The following is an 18,203-nucleotide window of genomic DNA, read 5'->3' as shown; positions in this document are numbered from 1 at the left end:
CTCCTTGAGTATTGCAATGACAATGCAAAACTCAAAGACTCAATGAAGTATTCCTAAGGAAGACTCATTAACAAAGTCTCCTAAGGAAACTTGAAGCTTTGCTCTTTGATAAAATAACATCAATTAATCAATAACAAGAGAGAGCTTAAGCCTTTGAGATGAACACTCAAGCACACTTATAAAGAGATTTAAGCAATAAATTGAGTAAGAATGAGTGTAGAAGGCTTAAAATGGAAGTAGGATTTTTAAAATTTCAGAGGATTTTTGCTAATTAAGATTGCTAATCCTTAACTAATTTTTGCAAATGAGGGGGCATATATAGAGTTCCCCAAAATTATAACTGTTCAGGACATAATAGTCTTTTTATAAAAAGTTTAATTGATGCTAATAATTTTTTAAAGGTGTTTTAACCTCAGTAAATATTGCCAATCTGAGAGCACCAGTCGACTGAACTTAAGGTTCAGTTGACCAAGTAACATAGTTCGGACGACAGCTGAAAAATTGAACTGAGAGTTCGGTCGACCGTACTGAAGGTCTTAAAGGCGATTTTCCAATTTTGTGCGGTTTGGTCAACCAGGTGAAATTTGTACTCAATGGTTCAGTCAGCCATGGCGTTGAGATTTCCCACGTGGGGGTTTGGTCGACCAAGGTGTTGCCCTTATATTTCTGGTTGGTCGACCGAGGGGTCAAACCGTTGACCTAGTGGGAGTTCAGTCGACCAAACTGTATGAACATGGCAAGGTTCGGTCGACTGTGCTACGGTCAAAATGTTGACCTTTGACTGGTTTGGTCGACCAAATGTTTTTATACATTCTGGTTCGGTCGACCGAACATGCATTTTTAATGCATTTCAGTTCTAATCCCCTTATACATTAACCTTATTCATATAAGCACATTTTTTTATGCATGCATGTGGGTCCTAAGGTCATTCTAGGTCTTTTTTAGCTTACTTATCATATCATGCATGTAATGTATTTAATTATTACAAACCAGCTCCTAGTTACTATTACAGACCCAAATGAAGGATTGAATTACAATACAACATGAGATAGTTTTCAGGGTCTTTAGGTCTTCACTTCATGTGTCATCAACTTGATTTGCAAATATATACACCTGCACACAAACTAGAGAACCATCAAATATAGCAAGTATTTGTCTGTATCAAAACCGGGTGTGACCTATAAGGTCAACAAAGTTCCTACAACACTCCTAAGCCCAACCCATGGCAACACGGGCTCCAAAACCCTGAAAACACATTTCCCAGAATAATAACCATTAAGCATCCCTAGGCCTATACACCCCATTTAACTAGTTATATGCTAGACAGATAGCCCATTTCTACCCTTACCTCAACTTTAGGGTGATGCCTGGAAAGACCCCGTTCAAAAATTTACTCCACTAGGCTTGTAGAGAAACTCCCTTAGATCCTCGTGATAACTTCCGATCGTCGATTTGGGCAATGAACAATAAGGTATCATAGAGAGAGAGTGAGGGGCACGATTTTAGAGAGAGAGAAAGAGAGAGAGAGAGAGAGAGAGAGAGAGAGAGAGAGAGAGATTTTATGATTTCTTAATGAAGAAGAAACTTTAAAATCAATTTATAGGTCGTTGACTTGGTCACATTCGTCAATGAAATGGAGCCCTCATCGACGAATTGCAGAAGGATGTTCATCGACGAAAGGAAGGGTTCATCAACGAACCTGAAGCTTGAAATTTCCTATCATTCAGGATCTTTTCATTGACGATGCCTAAACTTCGTCGATGAACCACAGAAGGGCATTCGTCGATGAAAACAAGGGATTCATCGACGAAGCCTACTGCCTTGCACTTTTTAAATTCTCTTCTTTTTTCTTATTTATTTCTTTTATTTTTTTGGTTTGGGTTTCTACAGAGTAGAAATCAAATGCTTTATTAAAAAGAATTTTTCAAATGAATGATTATACGAGAGTAAAAATTTAAAGCATAAAATATTTAGGAGTATTTTCTAATCTGAGCATTGATTAAAAATTAAGTTATGAGGGGGTATTTATAGACATTCTAAAAAATCTAACCGCTAGGGACCTGCTCGGTTTTAAACATGATTAGCGCTAGAAAATAACGGGAACCCAAAAGGTTCGGTTGGCTGGTGCTAGCATCAGTCGGCTAACCTCATACAACAAATTTGAATTTCAAACAAGGTTCGGTCAGCAGTGGAAGGTTCCAGTCGATTGGCCTTAAGGTTGGTATGTTGGTTCATGAAGGTCAGTCGTTCGTGGTCGTTTTGAACTAAAAGGGCCGGTCGAGTGACCTTTTAGAACTAGCCAAGAAAAGTGGCCGTTCGGCCGAGGTGCTCACTACATGAAGAGCTTGGTCGGTTAAGGTTGGTTGACCGAGTTGTTTAAAGCCTGTAATTGTCGGTTGACCGGGCTTGGCTGAATTTACAGTTTGTTTTCGAAAACATTTTATCACCTTTGTATGATTTTAATTTTGAGTATGAAAGGTTTTTCTATGAAGGTGTAGGGTCCCTAAGGTCACCCTATGGTCACCCTATCGTCTTGTTAGAGCTTTTATCCACATCATGCAAGACATGCAGTTATTACAGACCAAAAACTAAATGCATTTACAATATCAAATAGAAAATGTCTTTTTTTCTCATTCTTCTGATGGAATATGGCAGGTTGATGTATTCTTATAAGACCTTCAGGCTTCCATCTTCCCTTTGTCTTATGTGCATGCTAAAATATAAACCTGCTAAAGCACATTGAAAAACACATAAGATACGAGTGTTTTGTCAGCATCAAAGCAGGGATCGGACTCAAAAAGTCAACATGTGTCATGTTGCATAAGAAGTATAATTTGTTTGAATTCACTAAATATGTTGGACCTTATTTTGATAATCGGTGCTCTGACACCAATCATCGGAGTTGAACACGCAGTGAAATCATGCACAACTCAAATGAATCCTGAACAATTGATGCAAAACAATCACTGATGAATATACGAATCAAGCAAGCACAATATCACAATCACACACAAAGTAACTGAAAAACAATAGACAAAAGAGACAAGACTTACGTGGTTCAGTAATGTGCCTACGTTCATGGGAGCAATGACAGATTTTTCATTATTCAAATTGTCCAAGCTTACATTAGGGTTACATAAACATGCATATATATATATACCATATCTGTGCGCATAAGAGGCCCTACGTCCAATCCTAGAGGAAAATCCTCCAAATCCCCCCAGTATATTGATCTACAATTCTAGTTTCCATATTTGCGCATAAGAGGCCTTTGTAGACTACTTATGTAACTATCAACAGTTTTAGGGTAACCGTCGAAGGTTTCCTTATTGATGCCAAATCGTCGAGCAAACCGGCGACAGTTTGCTCCTGCATGTATCTCCCTTTGTTCAATGTTCCTTTATGTTTCCTGGTTCATGTATTCCACTCAAATATGAGTCACATCTCCAACAATATCCACCTTGGCTAATATTAACCACTTAGAAGAAAGACAACTGAAAGCATGCCCTCTGCTCCACCCGAGACGGTAGATTAGACTCGTCTCCCATGTAGCACCTGGAGACGTTGATCAAGTCAAAGCAATGCTTGAACTTGTTTGTTGTGACAAGCTTTGTCAACATATCAGCTGCATTATCAGTTGTGTTAACCTTTTCAAGCATAAGTTCACCTGAAGTAATCATTTCTTTGATCCTGTGAAACCGCACATCAATGTGCTTTTCCCTCGCATGATACACCTAATTATTTGGCATGTAGATGACACTCTGATTATCACACTGCAACTAAACTCCACCTTACTGGACACCCTGCTCCCTGACCAATCCTATGAGCCACAACACTTCATTGGCAGCCTCAGCCATTGCCATGTACTCCAACTCAATAGTAGATAAGACAACTAGCGACTGTATCATAGACCTCCAACAAATGGGTCCACCCACAAAGGTGAATACGTACCCTATGGTAGACCTCCTGTCATCCTAGCCTCATGCGTAGTCTGCATCCACATACCCTATTATTGATGGATCACTTTGTTGTCTACTGAACATGATCTCATACCTAGTTCGAAAAGAACTTGCTCACCACACTGATAGCCTATACCAGATCTGAAATTGTACATACCATGGCATACCCTCAAACACCCCACTGCACTAGCATAGAAGACCTTCGACATGTCACGGACCTCATCGTCCATCTTAGGGCACTGGGCAATAGACAACCTGAAATGACTCATCAATGATGTGCTCATCGGTTTAGCATATGCCCTGCTAAACCTCTCCAGCATCTTCTCCACGTAGGTGCCCTAAGATAACAATAGTCTCCCTGTAGCTCTATCATTGCAAATCTCCATGCGAAGTCTCCTCTTGGCTGCACCCAAGTCTTTCATGCCAAGCTCTTTTCCCAATAGATTCTTCAACTGATTCACCTCAGTTATGTCTTTAGCAGCAATCAACATGCTGTCTACATAAAGCAACAGAAATATGAGAGACCCATCATCAAGACGCAGCAATCGTACTCACACCTCCTTAGCCAATACGGATCATATAGGAATCAAACTGTTTGTACCACTGCATCAGAGACTACTTCGGCCTGTAAAATGACTTCTTCAGTTTATAAACTAAGTGCTCCTATCTAGGTTGAAAAAAATCCTTATAGTTGTGTCATGTAAATCAGTTCATCCAGATCACCATAGAGGAACACCGTCTTTACGTCCATCTGCTATAGATGTATATTATGTTGTGCCACTAGTCCCAACACTATCTTGATGGAAGTGTGCTTGGCTACCAAGGAGAAGATCTGGCTATCAAGCTGGACATGGTGGAAACTAAAATCAGACATTAAAACAACAGGTGTTCAGCCAGGGAGCGGAGTTGGAAGCCATAAAGAACTGGAAAAGCGGAGATGGAATAACTGCTATCCCAAACTCATGGAGATGATGTGGGTGGCTCCTCCTTTAATTAGAATGCATGTAAATGGTAATGACGTAGTACAAACTAGCGGTAGGGTCCTAGGGAAATAGGATGTCTCGATGCCATAGTACAAAAGTTGGGACTTTGACAACTACTAGTATTGCAAACATTTGCACACTTCTCTCTTCTACACAAACTCATCCAACATTTAACTCTTTCCTAAATATAACAATGAAGAAGATTAAAACCACCATACTTACTTGTGGTTCATATTCATACCACCACATTGTATTGAAGATAAACCACAAGTAAGTAGGGTAATTTTAATCTTCTCCATTGTCATATTTAGGAAAGAGTTTAACGTTGGATGAGTTTGTGCAAAATATTGAAGTGTTCAAATTAAAAGGGGCATTAAGTAGGGACTCATCGAAGAGGTAGTTTTACTCGTCGATGAACGACCTACATAGTCTCGTCAATGGGTATGCATGTTTAGTTCACGAAGATTTACTGATAGAGGTTCCAGATATTCTGAAATTCATCAACGAACCCTCGGTTTAGTTGACAAACGATCTTCTTAGTCTCATCGACGAGGCCACGTGTCTCATCGGTGAGGCCACGCGGCCAGCCACCAATAAATAAGTGAAAATCACATTTTCAGCGATTCTCTCTCTAGAAAACTGCCCTCCCACCTTCTCTTTAAGATTTTGGCTCTGTTTCTCCCTGGTTCGATAATCAGAAGCTACCACGTTGATCTTGGGGAGATTCTCTACTACTTAGGCAGAGCGGAATTTCGATTTGGAGTACGTGGGAACCACTCCAAAATTAGGGTAAGTATGGTATTTTTAAGTTCCATTAATGATGTGGAGTATAAAGGGCCTAGGGAATGATAAAATAGCACTTTATTGAGGTTTGGGTTGATAAACTCAAGTTTTTTTGAATTAGGGTTCAGGTGAGTGCCGCAAGCGACGTATCGGGGTTTTTGTGGGCATAATCTAGGAAAACCAGGTAAGGGAAATTAATTATAGTAGGATTTTTATTAAAGTTTAAATTGGTTATTCTGGAAATATAAAATATATATATTTAGGTATGATTTATTGAACAGTTGAACATTTGGGAAAATATTGACCTTTGATATATATATATATATATATCTGTGTGTGTGTGTGTGGGGGGGGGGGGAAAGAAATTGTGTGGCAGGAATACAACTTTTACAATTTAATTGGTTGTTGTAAGTACATGATGATGATTTGTAGTGTTGAATTGTGAACAATGGTTAGTTGTGGATTCTGGCATGTTGTGAATACTGACTTGATTGATTGTGAATACTGCTACATGAGATTGCTGCGTGATTAAAAATGTGATATGTGTGCATGGATTTTGTGTGGTTATTCGTGTGTATCACAATATAACGTTGGCAGGCGTGAAAAATTCGTTATATTGCCTAGATGTAATCATGATATACGTTGGCAGGCCTAAGGAGTTCGTATATTATCATTATATATTGGGGTAGAGCATTGGCACACCTGAGGAGGCCGCTCTACTGATATACTACTGGTAGGTCATGGGGATTTGTACTGGTGGTTAATGTTTGTCATGTGTGGACCATGTGCTGAAGTTTGTCCTGTGTGGACCATAAGCTAATGTTTGTCCTACGTGGACCAATCCTGTGTGGACATTATTGTTTATGTGGAATGTGATCTAATAATATGAATGATATAATAATTTAATCATATGTATATATATATGGCAAGGTATGTAACGACCTACTATTTAACTGGGGTTTTTTTTTAACCACAATATTTATAATGCTCGGATACCACACTGGATTAAACCCAATCATCAACCTAAGTAATGAGAAGCAGAAATCAAATAAACATTACCATATGTAATTATATACAATATCAAAGTGCTAAATTGTTTCCCAAAATATACATATATGACTGTTCCCCAGAAATACCCTCAACTAGCTAAGGCTATACAAAATACTCCGAAAATTACTCACTCTAATATCAGGGCAATATTGAGGCCCCTCTATCTGCGAGCCTGATCTGCTCGCCTACCTGAATCACCTGAAAAATGTTAAAGTAATTGGGATGAGCCAACGCTCAGTAAGACGAAATATGCTATTGCTAGTGTGTGGCAATTGAGTTACAATATTATGAAAATCTGTTGCTATATAATCATGTATAATTAGATCTATAAATACAGTACAAGTAATAGAAACCCCCACCATTTCCATGTTGCTTAACATATCTGTATTTTAGGTTGCTATTCAAAATACTTTTAATGTACATAAGTATATTCTCTGTCTCTGTAAATCTGTATATACATAATAATAACTGAAAATTTCTTGTGGATAATTGTGTGTCATGATTTAACCCCTCATGATAGGGTTGTGCGGCTCGTAGGCGGGATCTACCCTAGCTGGCTGACCAGGGTAAACCACTATACTCCCTCAGTCAGATCGGCCACTCCTCAACCCATATCTGATGGGGAGCCTGTCCACGTCTAGGCACGATCGACCTACTACCACGTATTATCTAAATAGGTGGTTGCACTCTGAACTGAAATATATGTAGTTACGGTACGGTGCTCTGTAACTGTAATGGTCCAACAGGGTCTGATACTATATAATATATTTCTATATACAACTATGTGAATTACCATGATTATGAAATAACTGTAACTGTATCAACTGTATTTCTGAACTGAACTGTAATCTGTAAGTAATGGTCTCGGAAACTATATAATCATGATACTGAAAACTATATAATCATGGTATTTTGTAATTACTATAAAACATATCCATTGACTGTATATTCTGTAAAACATACCCTGAAAATACTGTAAAACATGCTTCTGTACTATATTTATATTCTCAAGCCACACAGTGATTTAATACATAATATTCGTAATTAATAATCTATATAATGTCCCGCTGTGAATAATAAACTGGTAAAAATATACATTTCATACTGGAAATTATTTTAGAACTACCTAGCATAGCATATTTCCCTTACCTATTTTCTTCTAAAAATCCCCTACTGAGACGGGTCCTGCACCCGCAGGATTCTCCACTCAACACCCTGAAAACAACATTTTTCAATAACAAAATATCAATATTTCTTTGCCTAAATCATTTCCTACAACGGCCAGAAAGCCAAAAATTGACTAAAAGACCTTACCCTGATTTTGGGAAGAAATTCGACTTGATCCCATCGACGATCCGCCCCAATAGACTTGAAGAGAACTCTACCAAAAGCATCATGGTGGCCTTAGATTGTTGATCTGGCGACTGACGGGGCCAAAATCGAAGAGAGAAGGAGGAGAAGCAGTAGAGGAGAGAGAAAGAGGGTTTCGGCTGAAATTTTCTACGTAAAATCCGAGTTTAGTACTATTTATACTGCAGGATTCGTCAACAAGCCACGTCATCTCGTCGACGAGTCCTTCAATAATTTCATCGACGAACCCTTCCTCCTCATCGACGAATTTTAGACTGCCTAAAACCCCCCCTCGGTATTTTCTCGTTGATGAAGCTCACCCTCGTCGACGAGGTCCTGTTGTACCCTCATCGACGAGGCCCTAATAAATTTATTGGGGTATTTTTCCCAAAATGCGATGTCGTCGCCTGCTTCCTTTTGTTACTGTTTCCATTTCTCTCCCTCTTTATTATTTAAATATTATTATTATTTGGGTCGTTACATAGTAAAACTTTCTGCCAAAATCTTGCTGAGAAAGGCGAGCGCCCTAGTATTTTCGGTTTGATGCCAGAGCAGAGGGGAGCTACTTGTATGGGCAGGTAACCTTCCCTATTCTTGGAGACTTGTCTATATACATAACTCGAGGGCTTACTGAGTAAGGTGAGTACCCTGATAGTGGTATTAGAGCAGAGGGAAGTTACTTGTATCGGCGGGTAATCTTCCCTATTCTCGGGTATTATTACTAAAAATAATTATGAATGTGAGTATGAAATCAGAGTATTTATGCATATTAGATGTGAGTATGAAATCAAATATCAGTGTGGATATTAATGATGTGTTCCTTAGCTGCGATTGATGGTGAATGGCAAACAAATATATATTTTGTAATATTTAAACACTCTGCCACACACACTATCATGATTTGTTCTTCCTTACTGAGATGTGTCTCACCCTAGTGGATGATCATATTTTTAGGTCCGTCAAGTGATCGGGCTTAGGGCTCTGGCAGGATAGCGTTTTAGGTAATTTTGGAAAGTTTGTATAAAAAACTTATGAATAGATTATGCTTTTATGTATTGTTGTATAATATAAACAAGTGATGATAGTTGTTTATGGGGTACATATATGTATACAGGTAGGCTCTGGTATTTAAATTTGAGATATAATGTTTTAATTCCGCTGCATAATTGTGGTGTATGGTATCAGAAGCAAGTAAATGTAACACGTGACCTTCGGGCCCCACTTGGCGGGTTAGGGGCTTTACAGTTGGTATCAGAGCATAATGGTCTTATAGACTTTAAGGATAATGAATACCAAAGCATAGGTCTGAGCTAGGATAGGAAGAAGAGTGGGTAGGTTAGGATGAATAGTGGTCTGGAAACTTAGAGGCGATAATCCCTTGATGGTCTTCTATATTTTTCCAGGGGTGACGATTTCTAGAAAACTATGGTAAATCCATTAATGGTTTCGTTTCTGAGTTGAGAGACCAGAATTTGGGCACGTAAGTTGGAACGATAGGTCGATTGAGCGCGTAGTTGTGTTGGTGTTATGATTCTGTATTGAGAAGGTATGAATGAATTGTGGATTGGAACTTATGTGTTATAGTAACTTTTCACGTTGAAACTTGTTTCATATCTGATAAATGAATAATTATAAGCTTATTTCTATTTTTTCCTCAGGATGGATCCTAAGGGAAGGACGTTGACACTAGAGAAGATAAACACGTGGATACCTCTAATAAGGTTGACATTGATTTTACGGTAGTGTTGCGTAGCATAACACGTCGTGCTAGGAAGGAAGCTCGAAGAGAGCAAGGTCAGCCACTAGTAGTTGGGGGCTGCACTTTTCAGAAATTCACTCGAACAAACCCGCCGGCTTTTGAAGGAGGTGCAAATTCAATCGTAACTGAGGACTAGATTCAGGAGATGGAGGAACTCCTGACTATGCTACACTATACTGAGGAGCAGAAGGTACAATACGCCACCATCAAATTGGTTGGGGAGGCCAAGAGATGGTGGAGGTCGACAAAACTAGTAGAAGAGCAGTGGCTAGGATATACATCTATTACCTGGGGTCATTTCAGGGACACCTTCTTCGGCAGAAACTTTTTGGTTCCCACTTGAGAGGTGAAAGCAGAGGAATTTCTACATTTGACCCAGGGGTCCATGATGGTGCAACAATATACGGCCAAGTTTTTGGAGTTATCACGTTTGCTCCACACATGGTTCTAGACGAGCCGCCGAAAGCTTGGATGTTTAAGAAAGGATTAAGGTCAGGGATACGTGCTTAGGTGGTAGCATTGATGACTCGAAGTTTCTTTGAGCTGGTGGATAGAGTCGTGGCAGTTGAGATCAGTATACAGGAGTGAGAGGCAGAGACGAAGTAGAAGAAGAGATCCATATCTTCCAGCTCACATACCGATGTCCAACATGATTCTTGAAGGGGAGGTTGTGATGCTAGGAGTCAGAGGTCAGATAGGGCCGATCGAGATTTTCAGGAGAATTCATTCCACCCCCTTTGTGCTAGATGTAATCGAAGGCATTGGGGAGAATGCCAGGGTGAAAATACCGTGTGCTATAACTATGGCAAATCTGGCCATATAGCTCATGATTGTCATGCTCCACCAGCCAATGCACCCACTCCTAATCAAAATAGAAGGAACAACCTAGTGCCTCGTGGCGGCGGCGCCTCGGCGTGTGTATACATGCTTGGTACGACTCAGGGGGATAATGCTAAAGGCACAAATAATGTGTTTACGTTTGCATAAGTAATAATCTTGTTGGAATTTGAGTGAATTGATGCTACATATATTTGAATTAATTAAAATGTATGAATGTGTTAGCTAATTCCTAAGATTATGAAAATATGAAATCGACGAATTTCGAGGGTGAATTTCTTTTAAGGATGGGAGAATGTAACGACTTGGAAAATTTTAACTATAAAAATAATAAGGAAGATAATAAATGGAATAGGGAAAAATAAAAATGAATAAGGGTAAAAGGGAGAATAAACGAAAGGGAAAGGAAAAATTAAAAGGGGCATTAAGCAGGGACTCGTAGACGAGGTAGTTTTACTTGTCGACAAACGACCTACATAGTCTCATCGACGGGTATGCATGTCTCATCGATGAAGATTTACCAAGAGAGGTTCCATATATTCTGAAATTCATCGACGAACCTCAATCCCATCGATGAACGATCTTATTCAGCTCGTCGATGAAGCCATGTGTCTCGTCGACGAGGCCACGCGGCCAGCCACCTATAAATATATGAAAATCACATTTTTAGCTAGGAAATTTGTTCTTCTTCTATTTCTCTCTCTAGAAGATGGTCCTCCCACATTCTTTCTAAGATTTTGGCTCTATTTCTCCCCAGTTCGACGATTAGAAGCTACCACGTTGATCCTCGGGAGATTCTCTACTACTTAGGCAGAGCGAAATTTCAGTTTTAAGTACTTGGGAACCACTCCAAAACCAAGGTAAGTAGGGTATTTTTAAGTTTCATTAATGATATGGAGTATAAAGGGCCTAGGGAATAATAAAATAGCATTTTATTGAGGTTTGGGTTAATAAACTCGGGTTTTTTTTAATTAGGATTCGGGTGAGTGTCGTAGGCAACGTAACGGGGTTTCCACGGGCGTAATCTAGGAAAACCAAGTAAGGGGAATTAATTATAGTAGGGTTTTTATTAAAGTTTGAACTGGTTATTCTAGAAATATAAAATATATATATTTAGGTATGATTTATTGAACAGTTGAACTTTTGAGAAAATATTGACCTTTGATATATATATATATGGGAAAGAAATTGTGTGGCAGGAATACAACTTTTACAATTTAATTGGTTGTTGTGAGTACAGGATGATGATTTATATTGTTGAATTGTGAACAATGGTAGTGTTGGATTCTGGCATGTTGTGTATACTGACTTGATTGATTGTGAATACTGCTACATGAGATTGCTACGTGATTAAAAATGTGATATGTGTGCATGGATTTTGTGTGGTTATTCGTGTGTATCATAATATAACGTTGGTAGGCATGAGGAGTTCGTTATATTGCCTAGATCTAATCACGATATACGTTGGCAGGCCTGAGGAGTTCGTATATTGTCATTATATATTGGGGTAGAGCATTGGCAGGCCTGAGGAGGTTGCTCTACTAATATACTATGGGTAGGTCATGGGGATTTGTACTGGTGGTTAATGTTTGTCCTATGTGGACCATGTGCTGATGTTTGTCCTGTATGGACCATGTGCTGATGTTTGCCTTGTGTGGACTAGTCCTGTGTGGACCATGTGCTAATGTTTGTACTGTGTGGACCAGTCTTATGTGGATAGTATTGTTTATGTGGAATGTGATCTGACAAGATGAATGATATAATAATTTAATCATATGTGTATATATATATATATATATATGGCAAGGTAAAACTTTCTACCAAGAGCTTGCTGAGAAAGGCGTGAGCTCTGGTATTTTCAGTTTGATACCAGAGCAGAGGGAAACTACTTGTATGGGCGGGTAACCTTCTCTATTCTTGGAGACTTGTCTATATACATAGTCCGAGGGCTTACTGAGTAAGGTGAGTGCCCTAATACTAGTATTAGAGCATATGGCAGCTACTTGTATGAGCGGGTAATCTTCCTTATTCTCGAGTATTATTACTAAAAATAATTATGAATGTGAGTATGAGATCAGAAGCCAATATTCTCCCTTTTCCCCTTTTCTCCCTTTTTCATCTCAAAATATCTTAGGCAAGGTTTTTAAGATTATCAATGATTTAATCTTGGCGGTGAATGCTTTAGGCTTATCGGACCAAAAAGTCACAGTGAATATTTGTTAAGATGATAAGCCAATGTCTGCCTCTTTTCTTATGAATCTCAACGCGTGTGAGAGGCACAAGATGAAATACTCTTAAGGATTGCTAAGTTCGAAGAGTATTCATTATGAGTGGACATTTTCCAAAATATTTTCGTGCTCAGTAATCATGTCCAGGTATGAGCAAAAAGCGTCTAGGACAGTATGAAATTTTGAATACAACTCTTTGGACAGTGGTACGTATCCTTTAAATATAATTTTAATTATGAAGCAAGGATACGACTGGTGAGGAGGAGGGATGTCTTATGATGAGCACTCAATATATATTAGTCATTTATTATCAATAGTGCTTCAAGGCTGGAGTGATGGCTAAACATTTTATTTGGCATTTTAGGCTTTCAAGATGAGTTTAGGACCAGATGTTTAACTAGAAGGATTCATTTCCTAAAACTCAAACTTGTGTAATGGACAGAGTATGCTTAACTTTGGATGATCATATTTAAGTGTGAGTTAAGCAATTTGACTTATTTACCAAGCAAATAATGCTTTGTCCATTTGGAAATGGATTTCATTCAATTATGTTATAGCCAATGTTTATCATATTTTATCAAGCCATTATGATATATATAAATATTTATATATATATATATATATATATATGCATATTTACGTATTAAGTTCAGGTTGGATACATTACTTGAATACTCATATTGGCTTAATTATTTAAGATTATTAGTACTCTATATAGAGTACAGTGAATGCATATACTAAGAATTTTCATTTTAAACACCAACCACTTCCTATGCCTACAGTCATCACAACTCCTAAACCTAGGAACTAAGTGAAGATTAAAATATTTATATAATTTTCTATTGGAATCCAATCTTCCTTAGGTCCTACGGGGTTTGCTTTCATGATTACCCATGCCATTTCCTTATTTATGCCTCTCGCACTTCTAGATTGACAAGTAGATTGAATGTGCCATTTCATTTTTCGGCATAAGCAAATTTTAGATTTTTGTGAAGGGATATGCTTATTTATTCTACTTTTACTCAATGAGGCATTCATGTGACAGTGAGTTTTAAAATATGAACCCTTTTTCAAAGATTTATTTCTGTGAATTCCCAAGGGTTTATTATGATAGATCTTCTCACTTTTAGCCTTAAGCAACACTTTAGAATGATTTTCTGTTTTTCTCTCCAAGTAGATGATTTTCAATATCTTCACCATATTTTTCTTTTCTAAAGTGGCATGGTAAGCTTTCAATTCTTTTAATTGTTTTCCCATCTTTTTGTTTCGATTTTTTCAGAATAATTTAATGATAAGACATTCTAACTAGTGACTTATGAATGTTAAATGAATCCTTTTCTAGTTGTCTATTCAATGACATGCTTTCATCATAAAACTCATTGCATGATTCAATACAAGATTTATCTCCATAACTATCTTATGAATCAATGCATACAGTACCATCATCAGAAACAGTCGATTATTCATCATAAGATATATCACAGTTATTACATAAATCATTGCATGCTATGTCAATAGTAATATCACAACATTCACCAGATGATTCATCAAGTCATGTGTTGCAGGACTCAACAGATGAATCATTACATGCAATATTAATTAAACCAGAAGGAGAAATATATACCTCCTTGTTGGTTATTGCAGGTATACTCATGATCTGTGTAAAGACCTGGAAATTTAAAATGAATAAAATAATTAGAAAAAAATAATAATAAATAAAATAACAGATAAATAAATAAAAGGAATGAATTGAAAAAAAAAGAAAAAAAATTTAAAATTAAAGAAATTAAATTAAATTAAGATGAATTAAATAATTAAATAATTAGTTATTAAATTAAATATTTTTACATTGGATTTAAAAAAAAAAAAAACTAATTGAAATAAGAGAATATATATATAAAGTAATCTGAAGAAGAAGAGAAGAAAGAAGAAAGAAGAAAGAAGAAAGAAGAAGAAAAAGTAAGCACGCAACCCCCCCCCCCCGAATTGAGATTTTTCCTGCACGCACGCCAGCCACTTCCGTCTCTGTCTCTCTCATTCTCTAAATTACTCGACGAATTTGCAGCGAAACGGAAAACGGAAGGTGCCGTTGGATTTTTGGTTCCGCTGTCGACATTTCTATTAGAGCAGATTTTTCATGGGAACGGCTTAGGTACTGCTCTTGGGAAAAGGTAATTTTTTCCCATTTTCTTAATTTCGCTTTAAATATGCAGTTAAATCGACGATCGGACGCCACCATGGGGTTCTAGTAGTCGTCGTCATTTTGGCGTAGGTAATTTTCCAATTGTGGTTTTCTAGACCCTACTCCAAAGCGAGAGTGGGATTTGGGAAATTTGGCAATTTAGCTAAATTTAAGGGCATTATTATTTATTTAAGAATTATGACCCTAGGAAATATTTAAATAATATTTATTCAGGAATAATTTATTCGAATTAGGAATTTAATTTCAGGGTCCGGGTGAGCGCCACAGGTATTTTTTGGAGTCCCTGTTGGCGTAGTTCAAGAAATCAGGTAAGGGAAAAAATATATATTAAATCAGAATTTTTATGAATTTAATGAAAAAATAAATTATATTATATGTACGTGTATATGTTTCGGTATGGGTAAAATGTCAACTGTTTAAATTATATTTTTTTCGAGTTTAGGGTTGTTTATTAGATATGTACATGCGAAAATGAACTGATGAAAGTGGAAAAATATTTTCAGAATATTTATGTAAGACATGAAAGCTATTTTTAATATATAAACATTAAATGTTGGTTGGCTTATTTTACAGGTAGTGTATGAATTTTATTGCTAAATTGTGTGGCATGAGTAAATAGAATGTTGTGTGCAAATATATGTTAAATGTATGAGATGCAGACTAAGTAAGTAAAACAATGAAAATAAAATATGATATGGACAATGTTGCTTGTGTATGTTAAATGCAACCATGTAAAGGTACAACAGCTGAAAGCCGAATTAACAGATTCTAGCGCATTTCTATGTGGACTAACTGATGACAGCTAAAAGGAGCTGTGTTAGCAGATTCTAGCGCATTTCTATGTAGACTAATAAATGACGGCTAAAGAGCGGCTATAATACAAAGGAATGAAATTAAAATGTTATGAAATGAAATGACAAGGAATGACAATGCAATGAAATGAAATGTGAATTGTGAATGATACAAATGGGAAAAAGTCACTTAAAGTGAAACGAAATGCAAAGTTAAGTTATGAACAGGAATGAATGTGCATGAATATATAATGATAGAAAAGAGTGATGTATTATAATACTAGAAGTATGTATGTACGTAGAACATGTTATGATTGGGCGAGGCGTACCTTTCGCCTGAGGGTTTTCTATGTACAGCGAGTGCACTAGTAGCTACAGATGTGGCAATAGTTGCATAACATACTAGGGTAGAGGAAACCTGCTTGTATGGGCGGGTAAATTTCCCTATCCATAGGGCCTTTGTCGGTAAACTATTGTATGAACTATGTGAGTACGAGATCAATTGATCACTTGAGGGCTTATTGAGTAAGGTGAGTGCCCTGGTATGCTTTAACTGTGACCTTTGGGTTGCCTAAATATCATAGCAGAGGGGTACTACTTGTATGGGCGGGTAATCACCCCTATCCTTGGGTAATCTCATGGGTAAAATATCTTACATGTGTTTGATTAAGGTTAGGGAATGATTTCGGAAATTATGTTAAGGATTTGCAAATGTTAAATATTATGTTGATTATAAACTCATGTTGGTCTCACATTGCTTTAATATATTGTTTCTTCCCTTACTGAGATGTGTCTCACTCGAATATGAATTTTTATTTTTTTTTTCAAGATTTCCTTGAGATCGAGTTTTGAGCTCGAGGTTTTTATAGCATTATTGGGAAATAGAAAAAGAAAATGGTCTATTTCTATGTTAATTTTTGGGAATGTAAATATTTATGTTTTATGTCTTTATGTTTTAAGGCTATTGAGTAAGGAATGATTGTGAAAATACTGAATTGTTTTGGAAGTTATGTAGATTTATGAAAAGGCAGGTGATGGATGATTTAATATGGATTATAGTTAGAATTAGTAAACTCTGGTATTATGTTGTACGAAAATTATGATTATGTTTTCCGCTGCATATGTTATGGAACATGATTTATCGGGATATGATCAAGTATAACGCACCGGACCCGGGTTTAAGGGTTCGGGGCATTACAATCTGCCACTACTTGATCATTAAGACTTGGAGCATTTGGAGTGACAATCTTCCTTTCCTGGGATTCTCTATATTTCTTTTCAAGTTCATCCCAGATTTCCTTTGCACTATGACATGCCACAAACTCAACAAAAATATTAGAATCTAATGCAAGATATAACATGTCCATGGCATATGAATTTGCATGCATCAAATTAATATCATTTTCTACTGGCATACAAATTCCCTTATCACTCACCTACTAGGCCCTCCAATTCATAGATTTTAAAAATATGCTCATTCAAATTTTCCAATGGGTGTAATTTATACCACAAAACAAAGAAGGACTGGAAGGTGATTGTCCCTCTTCGAATGAGGATACACCAATTTGATTCATTGTGATCTTTTACAAAAGCTATTAAGCCTAGTGCAACGAGGCTTTGATACCAATTGTTGACTTTGGTGTATTCCCAAGAGGGGAGGTGAATTGGGTATTTGAAAGTTTATCTCCTAGGTTAAACTAGATCAGCAGTATTACGCAACCTAGGGTCTGTCTATGCAATTATAAAGTCAATCATTTACAATAAAACATACACGTGTAGTAAATAAATTATGAAAATGTAAAGTACACGCACGATATGTTATCGGGATTCGGCCAACTGTGCCTACGTCCCCGCCTCTAGCTTGCAAGCCCGAGGATTCCACTAATGCTCACTTAACGAGTGGAGTGACATTGTTTATGTAACGACCTGCTTAATTTCCACATATATTTTTCTTATAATGCAATAAAACCAGTATAACACATCAAGCAGATCATGATCAACCTGAACCCGTGGGTACCAGGGATATAACAGACATACAAAACGGAAGCCTAAGCAGTAGGAAACATAAAATCATAAATAACTCATAATACCATATACAATACCATCCATCATAATACTAGAGTTACTATATCCATTGTAATTACATATTTAAACCACCCAAAAGAGTCCTAGGGTCACTTCCCACAAAAATCCATCCGACCCTATCACAAAATACATACCCTTCAGAGAGGGCAGTTCAGCTGTAACTATCACAGCAGAG

Source organism: Malania oleifera, chromosome 2 (assembly GCF_029873635.1).
Source record: "Malania oleifera isolate guangnan ecotype guangnan chromosome 2, ASM2987363v1, whole genome shotgun sequence".
In the NCBI taxonomy this organism is placed as follows: domain Eukaryota; kingdom Viridiplantae; phylum Streptophyta; class Magnoliopsida; order Santalales; family Ximeniaceae; genus Malania; species Malania oleifera.
This window is presented reverse-complemented; position numbering follows the sequence as displayed.